Raw genomic sequence first — 8,582 nt, forward strand, 5'->3', positions numbered from 1 at the left:
CCCGCCCCGTCTAGGGGACTCATTCCTCTAGGTCACACTGCAGTCACTCACAGAGAAGGTGCAGCGAGGTAAATCTAGCCATGTATCAATCAGAGGCCAGACCAACCTGCTTGTTCCAATAAGAACAATTACTTAGGTGCACCATTTCTTATTGGAACCCTCCGTGAAGTCCTGCCTGAAATAATCCTTGATGTAAAGCCATCCCCTTTGTTGATTTTAATTCCCTGTAAGCCAACCCTGTAAGCCATGTCGTCAGTCGCCCCTCCCTCTGTCAGAGCAACGGCAGACAATCGTTCCGCGCCTTTTTTCTGTGCGGACGCCATACCAAGGCAAGCATGGAGTCCGCTCAGCTCACTTTGGCAATTAGGAGCACATTAAACACCACACGCATTATCCAGCAGTATATGCAGCACCAGAACCTGGCAAAGCGCTACCGGGCGAGGAGGCGACGTCAGCGCGGTCACGTGAGTGATCAGGACATGGACACAGATTTCTCTGAAAGCATGGGCCCTGCCAATGCATGCATCATGGTGCTAATGGGGCAGGTTCATGCTGTGGAACGCCGATTCTGGGCTCGGGAAACAAGCACAGACTGGTGGGACCACATAGTGTTGCAGGTCTGGGACGATTCCCAGTGGCTGCGAAACTTTCGCATGCGTAAGGGCACTTTCATGGAACTTTGTGACTTGCTTTCCCCTGCCCTGAAGCGCATGAATATCAAGATGAGAGCAGCCCTCACAGTTGAGAAGCGAGTGGCGATAACCCTGTGGAAGCTTGCAACGCCAGACAGCTACCGTTCAGTTGGGAATCAATTTGGAGTGGGCAAATCTACTGTGGGGGCTGCTGTGATGCAAGTAGCCCACGCAATCAAAGATCTGCTGATATCAAGGGTAGTGACCCTGGGAAATGTGCAGGTCATAGTGGATGGCTTTGCTGCAATGGGATTCCCTAACTGTGGTGGGGCCATAGACGGAACCCATATCCCTATCTTGGCACTGGAGCACCAAGCCGGCGAGTACATAAACTGCAAGGGGTACTTTTCAATAGTGCTGCAAGCTCTGGTGGATCACAAGGGACGTTTCACCAACATCAGTGTGGGATGGCCGGGAAAGGTACATGACGCTCGCATCTTCAGGAACTCTGGGCTGTTTCAAAAGCTGCAGGAAGGGACTTTATTCCCAGACCAGAAAATAACCGTTGGGGATGTTGAAATGCCTATAGTTATCCTTGGGGACCCAGCCTACCCCTTAATGCCATGGCTCATGAAGCCGTACACAGGCAGCCTGGACAGTAGTCAGGAGCTATTCAACTACAGGCTGAGCAAGTGCAGAATGGTGGTAGAATGTGCATTTGGACGTTTAAAGGCGCGCTGGCGCAGTTTACTGACTCGCTTAGACCTCAGCAAAACCAATATTCCCACTGTTATTACTACTTGCTGTGCGCTCCACAATATCTGTGAGAGTAAGGGGGAGACATTTATGGCGGGGTGGGAGGTTGAGGCAAATCGCCTGGCTGCTGGTTACGCACTGCCAGACACCAGGGCGGTTAGAAGAGCACAGGAGGGCGCGGTACGCATCAGAGAAGCTTTGAAAACCAGTTTCATGACTGGCCAGGCTACGGTGTGAAAGTTCTGTTTGTTTCTCCTTGATGAAATCCTCCCCCCCTTGGTTCACTCTACTTCCCTGTAAGCTAACCACCCTCCCCTCCTCCCTTCGATCACTGCTTGCAGAGGCAATAAAGGCATTGTTGCTTCACATTCATGCATTCTTTATTCATTCATCACACAAATAGGGGAATGACTACCAAGGTAGCCCAGCAGGGGAGGTGGAGGAGGGAAGGAAAATGCCACACAGCACTTTAAAAGTTTACAACTTTAAAATTTATTGAATGACAGCCTTCTGTTTTTTGGGCAATCCTCTGTGGTGGAGTGGCTGGTTGGCCGGAGGCCCCCCCTCCGAGTTCTTGGGCGTCTGGGTGAGGAGGCTATGGAACTTGGGGAGGAGGGTGGTTGGTTACACAGGGGCTGTAGCGGCAGTCTGTGCTCCAGCTGCCTTTGCTGCAGCTCAACCATACACTGGAGCATACTGGTTTGATCCTCCAGCAGCCTCAGCATTGAATCCTGCCTCCTCTCATCACGCTGCCGCCACATTTGAGCTTCAGCCCTGTCTTCAGCCCGCCACTTACTCTCTTCAGCCCGCCACCTCTCCTCCCGGTCATTTTGTGCTTTCCTGCACTCTGACATTATTTGCCTCCACGCATTCGTCTGTGCTCTGTCAGTGTGGGAGGACAGCATGAGCTCAGAGAACATTTCATCACGAGTGCGGTTTTTTTTCTTTCTAATCTTCACTAGCCTCTGGGAAGGAGAAGATCCTGTGATCATTGAAAAACATGCAGCTGGTGGAGAAAAAAAAGGGACAGTGGTATTTAAAAAGACATATTTTATAAAACAGTGGCTACAGTCTTTCAGGGTAAACCTTGCTGTTAACATTACATACATAGCACATGTGCTTTCGTTACAAGGTCGCATTTTGCCTCCCCCCACCGCGTGGCTACCCCCTCAACCCTCCCCCCTCCCCGTGGCTAACAGCGGGAACATTTCTGTTTAGCCACAGGCAAACAGCCCAGCAGGAATGGGCACCTCTGAGTGTCTCCTGAAGAAAAGCACCCTATTTCAACCAGGTGACCATGAATGATATCTCACTCTCCTGAGGATAACACAGAGAGATAAAGAACGGATGTTGTTTGAACGCCAGCAAACATACACTGCAATGCTTTGTTGTACAGTGATTCCCGAGTACGTGCTACTGGCCTGGAGTGGTAAAGTGTCCTACCATTGAGGACGCAATAAGGCTGCCCTCCCCAGAAACCTTTTGCAAAGGCTTTGGGAGTACATCCAGGAGAGCCGTGAATGCCAGGGCAAATTAATCCTTTCACATACTTGCTTTTAAACCATGTATAGTATTTTAAAAGGTACACTCACTGGAGGTCCCTTCTCCACCTGGCGGGTCTGGGAGGCAGCCTTGGGTGGGTTCGGGGGGTACTGGCTCCAGGTCCAGGGTAAGAAACAGTTCCTGGCTGTCGGGAAAACTGGTTTCTCCGCTTGCTTGCTGTGAGCTATCCACAACCTCATCATCATCATCATCATCTTCTTCGTCCCCAAAACCTGCTTCCGTGTTGCCTCCATCTCCATTGAAGGAGTCAGACAACACGGCTGGGGTAGTGGTGGCTGAACCCCCTAAAATGGCATGCAGCTCATCACAGAAGCGGCATGTTTGGGGCTCTGACCCGGAGCGGCCGTTCGCCTCTCTGGTTTTCTGGTAGGCTTGCCTCAGCTCCTTAAGTTTCATGCGGCACTGCTTCGGGTCCCTGTTATAGCCTCTGTCCTTCATGCCCTGGGAGATTTTGATAAAGGTTTTGGCATTTCGAAAACTGGAACGGAGTTCTGATAGCACGGATTCCTCTCCCCATACAGCTATCAGATCCTCTGCTGATGAGCGTTGCATGGTCACCTGCAGCTTGCCACGCTGGCCAAACAGGAAATGAGATTCAAAAGTTCGCGGTTCTTTTCCTGTCTATCTGGCCAGTGCATCTGAGTTGAGAGTGCTGTCCAGAGCGGTCACAATGGAGCACTCTGGGATAGCTCCCGGAGGCCAATACCATTGAATTGTGTCCACAGTACCCCAAATTCGACCCAGCAAGGCCGATTTAAACGCTAATCCACTTGTTAGGGGTGGAGTAAGGAAATCGATTTTAAGAGCCCTTTAAGTCGAAAAAAAGGGCTTCATCGTGTGGACGGGTGCAGGTTTACATTGATTTAACGCTGCTAAATTCGACCTAAAGTCCTAGTGTAGACCAGGGCTAAGGGTGTTCCCAGGAAGACCACATAACTGCTGCTAAGGTGGCCACAGGCAGCGTCTATGGGTCCCTGATGGGATCAAGTTGCTGATCAAAGAGAAAGAAAGCTTCCCCCAAACTTTGCCGCAGAGTGACGGGGATTCAGCCTTCTGGTGCTGCCAGTGAGCTCGAGGTGGTTGTTCATTACGCACAAACTCACCCCTGCTACCTGCAATAGATTAATGGATTCCAAGGCCAGAAGAGACCATTGTGATCATCTAGTCTGACCGCCAGTATAACACAGAGAACCAGAGGACGTCCCCAAAAGAAGAACATAAGAGCTACCAGGCTGACCATGGGTCGGACCATGGTCCACCTTGCTCAGCATCCTGTCTGTGACAGTACCCCATACCAGATCATCGGAGGAGCGTACAGAACAGGAAAATTATGGAGCCAAAAAACAAAACCAAAAGCTGACCAGTGAAATTTTGCAAGTCAAAACTAGCCCTTGAGTGAGCTGTTCTCTGTTCAAACCCTGCTGGCGGTGTGGATAAAACATTTCTCTTTCCTTGTGGTGGTTAATTCTTTACATCTAGCCCTGTCACTCATATTCCGTGTCTATTTAGCCCATTAAGACCCACCATTAAACTCGCATTCCCTGTGTGTCATTGTTTTCACTGGCAGGTGTTGGTTAAAATGACTATGTAGATCTCGCTGTAATCAGAAGAGTCTTCTCAAGCCCTTTCGTTCAGTCCCAGAAGATCCGATTAGCATTGATTGCTTGCAGTTGAGCGAGTAGATAAAAAAACCTGTATATCAAGCCAGCATGATGGAGTGCCCTGGTACTTTAACTCCCAACGCTGGGCTGCGTTCCAGTTTCCAGGACTTCCTGAATCCATCAGCAGCTTCGCAGAGAGAGTCTGGCACAGTGGCTTTTATTTTTCAGCCCCTTGGAAGGGAATATTGCTTGCGTAAGAGAGGGAAAAGCAGAGAAACAGAGGGAGGAAGAGGGAAAGGAGGAGGTGAGGGGAGAGTAGTGGAAGAGAGAAAGAATAGGAGAGGAAGTCTAGAAATGCCAGAAGGGTGTCTGAGATTTAAAGCACTTCTGAAACTTCCTTCTCTGGCCCACGGCCCGTGGTTGGGAAGGCCTTTGGTGAGCTGGCCCCCTGCAGCAGTAGGATGTGTCCCAGGGGAGGCTGGCTGAGAGTGGCTAGGTAAGGGACAAACAAAGGTGTCCTTAGAGCAGCCGGGGAGTCCAGAATGCATCTGACTGGGAAGAGGGAGTGATGCTCCGCTCACCCTCCCTGCCCTGTGCTACCTCCACTGACCTGGGTGACTAGTTTCCTCCCAGAGGGTATTACCACCAGTCCGGCTCATGTTTCTTTGTACTGCAGTGGCATGTGATAGATCCTGTCATGGAGCAGGACCCCGCTGTGCCTGGGGCTGTACCTGTTCCACGCGGCTTTGTGACATCTCTTGTCCTGCCCCTTGTGCATGGTGCATACAGATGGTGTATGCAGTGATTGGTTCGCTTGGTAACATAACATGGCAACCAGGCAAAAGAGATAGGCTTCCCCTCCTCCGGACTCTGACTTGAACCTGGGGATGCTGCTGAAAACCCTCTATAAATTCTATCTTTTGCTTAAAGCCTGCTCGTACCTTGCAATCCCATCAAAGGGAGTGTCATTATCCCTGTTTACAGATGGGAAACTGAGGCAGAGGGTGCGCTAAGCTACGTGACCAAGGTCACACTGAGAGTTCGCAGCAGCACCGGGAACAGAACCCCAAATATCCCAGGCGGTGCGCTAACCACAAAACCATCCTGCCTCTCTGAGGCTGTGTCTACACTACGAGGTAGGGGGGTGATTCTCCTGCTTGTGTACACACACTCCTGTTAGCTGCGCAGCCATGGTAGCACAGGGAGTGGCAGCCAAAGCATGGCTGAGCTGTGCTGAGTACAAAGCCGCCTGAACCTGGTGGGTAAGTACTTGGCCCGGCTCAGCCCGGCCTACGCTGCGGCAAGCCTTGCTCCTGTGGCAGCTTTGCTGTTTAGCTCTTTGAGCTAGCGGGAGTGTATATACACAGACAGGGGGATCAGACCCTTCGCTCCTAGCCTAGCTGTAGCCTGAGATGATGTGGCAAACCTTATACAATCATTGACAATTGCCTGATTACGAAACAAAGAAATCTCCAGAGAAAGGGAAGTGAGGGGATAAGGGGGAGGGGGGAGGTCGAAAGAAGGAAGCGAAACATCAGATTAAAAAGGAATATGCCTTACCTAGTTTTAATGGCAGAAGGTGACACTGGGCCTGTCACCTCCTTTCATTGAATCTCAGAGGCTTTTCATGCAAATTCAGGCACACAATTTCCTGGTTCCCTTTTAGCACTCCAGGAGGGCCGACTTCATTTCTGGAGCAGTGGGGGACAACAATCATCTTGAAGTGCCTTCCATCCTGAGAGACACAGATAAGAGCCAGGCAGTGGACTAACAGCGCTAATTTGATGCTTTCAGCTGACAGCTTTGCACTGACAAAAATCAAGCAACAGAAAAAGACTGTAAATTCTATAGTCTCTGCATAACCCCCTTCTGTGTCTCTCACTCTCCCCCCCCTTCCCTGAGTGCAATATAAAATCCAAGATCTGAATGCACGGCCTGGGAGGGGGGGAGGAAGCGGGGGCTTCAGAATGGTGGGTTTAGTGCTGGCAAAAGCAGGCTTGATTTGTAGATCAGGGAATGGAAGCAGGGACCAGCGCCCAGTGACAACGCTGTACAAGCACAGAGGAAATAAATGCCTGCCACCCTTTAAAAAAGGACCAACTTGATACACAAAATCCTGAACATTGAGACTGAACCAGGAGCAGTCTCTTTTTGAAAGACCTATCTAGTCACTTACCTCCATGGTGAGGGAAACAACAGTTACTGTCATGCCCTGGGACATCTCCCTCCAGATACCCTGTTGGGATTTTGGAACAACCAAAGAGCAGACCAACCCCAGAGAATCCATCCCAAGTTTTTTATTGAGCCCGGTGTCTGCTGCTACAGGAATTTGGAGTTTAGCCAGGGCTGTCTGGATATCCATGTAGTTCAGACATGAGCAATAAGGTCTGTAGTGATGGTCTTACTACCCATCTCTTTGATTTAAGGAGCTTCTAGAGACTCAGAAAAGTTATAAACTAAAAAAAGCCCTTTTTTGAGAGTGTGATTATCAGCTTCTCTCCCTGGGCATTCAAGTAAATGCAAGAGCAGTTTTCTTTTAACTTAAAAAAAAAAGGCAAGGAAATTTACTGTAAAAGTCCATGTTCGTGTGATGTTAGGGTTGAAATTTGGGGCCAGATTCTCAAATTGCTGGCTTATACAAACACATGTTTAATGCCCCAAGATTTTTATGCAACACTCATATTCACATGTACAGCCAGGCAATTGCCTGTGCAAACAGGGTTCTTCATCTTCATCATCTCAAATCCCAAAGAGATGTAGCTTCCTTGCAGATAGAGCACCACCCAGATCCATCTCTAGCTAGGTCTGGCTGGCAGGGCCAGCTGGGCAGGGGCCAGGGAGCAAAAGGGGCAGTTTGCTGAGGGCCCCTGAACCTGTGAGTGAATTTGAGTGAATGGTGCTGTGACCTGTGTGCCAGGTTGCAACACCCAGAAGGGGGAACTGAGCCCAGCTCCATGGGACAGGAGCCACTTCTGCAGGGCGAGTGCAGGATGGGCTTGGTCTTCAAACCCTCCCCTCAGCGGGGAGGGGGGCAGTTTCAGATTTTGCCCTGGTCCCCCAGAAAACCTCTGTGGCGCTGTTGGCAGCATATTCAGTTGATGCCCCTCAAACAGGGCTGCTAGGTGTGCAATTCCCCAGTTTTGTTTATGAAGCCTGGGTGCTGTGTGCATAAACAAGTGCATCTGCAAACTGTGAAGGCACAAGTGTTTAGAGACCAGTCTGAAAGTGAGTGGCCCTTTAAGGGCCAGATTTCCAAAAAGCTCAGGGCCAGTTTTTCACTTGCCCAGCACCCACAACTGGGCCCAGATTTTTGAGCACTCAGCACCCAGCAGCTCCCACTCTGACACGGCCAGATAGTCAGATATTCAGCACCTATAACGTGTTGAGCTGTGTCCATTTGCTTCGGTGCTTAAAGGGGAGCAGAGCTCTGTGGGAAAATCTGGCCCTACATTCCCAAAGCCAGGTCACTCGTATGCAAGGTAAGAACCTGAACAGAAAAGAATTCTCTCACGGCTCCACCTAACTTGCAGGGTTGAAGGGGTTAAGTTAAATGGCTCATACCAGGTCTTCCCCTTGACCTGACCAACTTGGGCATTTGGCTTAGCCAAGAGCTAAGGAAAGATGGGACGGGTTAAAACCAGCCTGTTAATTAGCATGGGAAGGGGGTGGAAGGAAGGTGTGTGGGCGAGGCAGAGAGATTTTCATGGCAGCATAATTTTTTCCCCTTTGGATTTATAAATTAAATGCAAGTCTCGGGAGGATGGAGGGAATGTTCCATTTAGCCTCCAGGAGAACCTGTGACTGAAATTAATCCTGCTCTCTAAGAGAAGCTATTGATAAGCCGGGCTGGTGATGCCATCCTTAAAAGCAGCACTTCTAAGCTCTGTGGAGGATTTCATTTCCCTCAGAGGTTTTTTCCTTTCTTTTTTCCCCTAGATAAAAGACAGACTGAGAGGCACAAGAGACCCGTGGCAGGTATCAATCCACTCGGGGCTCTCTTCCAAGTTTTAATTTCCTCAGGCTCAAGGCC

At 50.0% G+C, this 8,582-nt stretch overlaps 1 long non-coding RNA gene across 2 annotated transcripts; it reads right to left on the reverse strand.

Annotated features, from left to right (window-relative positions):
* Positions 1-1,899: 1,899 nt before the first annotated feature.
* Positions 1,900-6,836, reverse strand: LOC141992727 (uncharacterized). Of its 2 annotated transcripts, none has more exons than XR_012640630.1 (3): positions 6,729-6,836; positions 6,113-6,287; positions 1,900-2,394 (listed from the first exon to the last, which is right to left on the reverse strand). It is a non-coding gene; the product is annotated as an uncharacterized LOC141992727 (long non-coding RNA). The 2 variants fall into 2 exon arrangements; XR_012640631.1 differs by having other exon boundaries at positions 6,113-6,360; positions 6,729-6,818.
* Between the last annotated feature and the right edge of the window lie 1,746 nt (positions 6,837-8,582).

This window comes from Natator depressus, chromosome 8, assembly GCF_965152275.1.
Source record: "Natator depressus isolate rNatDep1 chromosome 8, rNatDep2.hap1, whole genome shotgun sequence".
Taxonomy (NCBI): Eukaryota; Metazoa; Chordata; order Testudines; family Cheloniidae; genus Natator; species Natator depressus.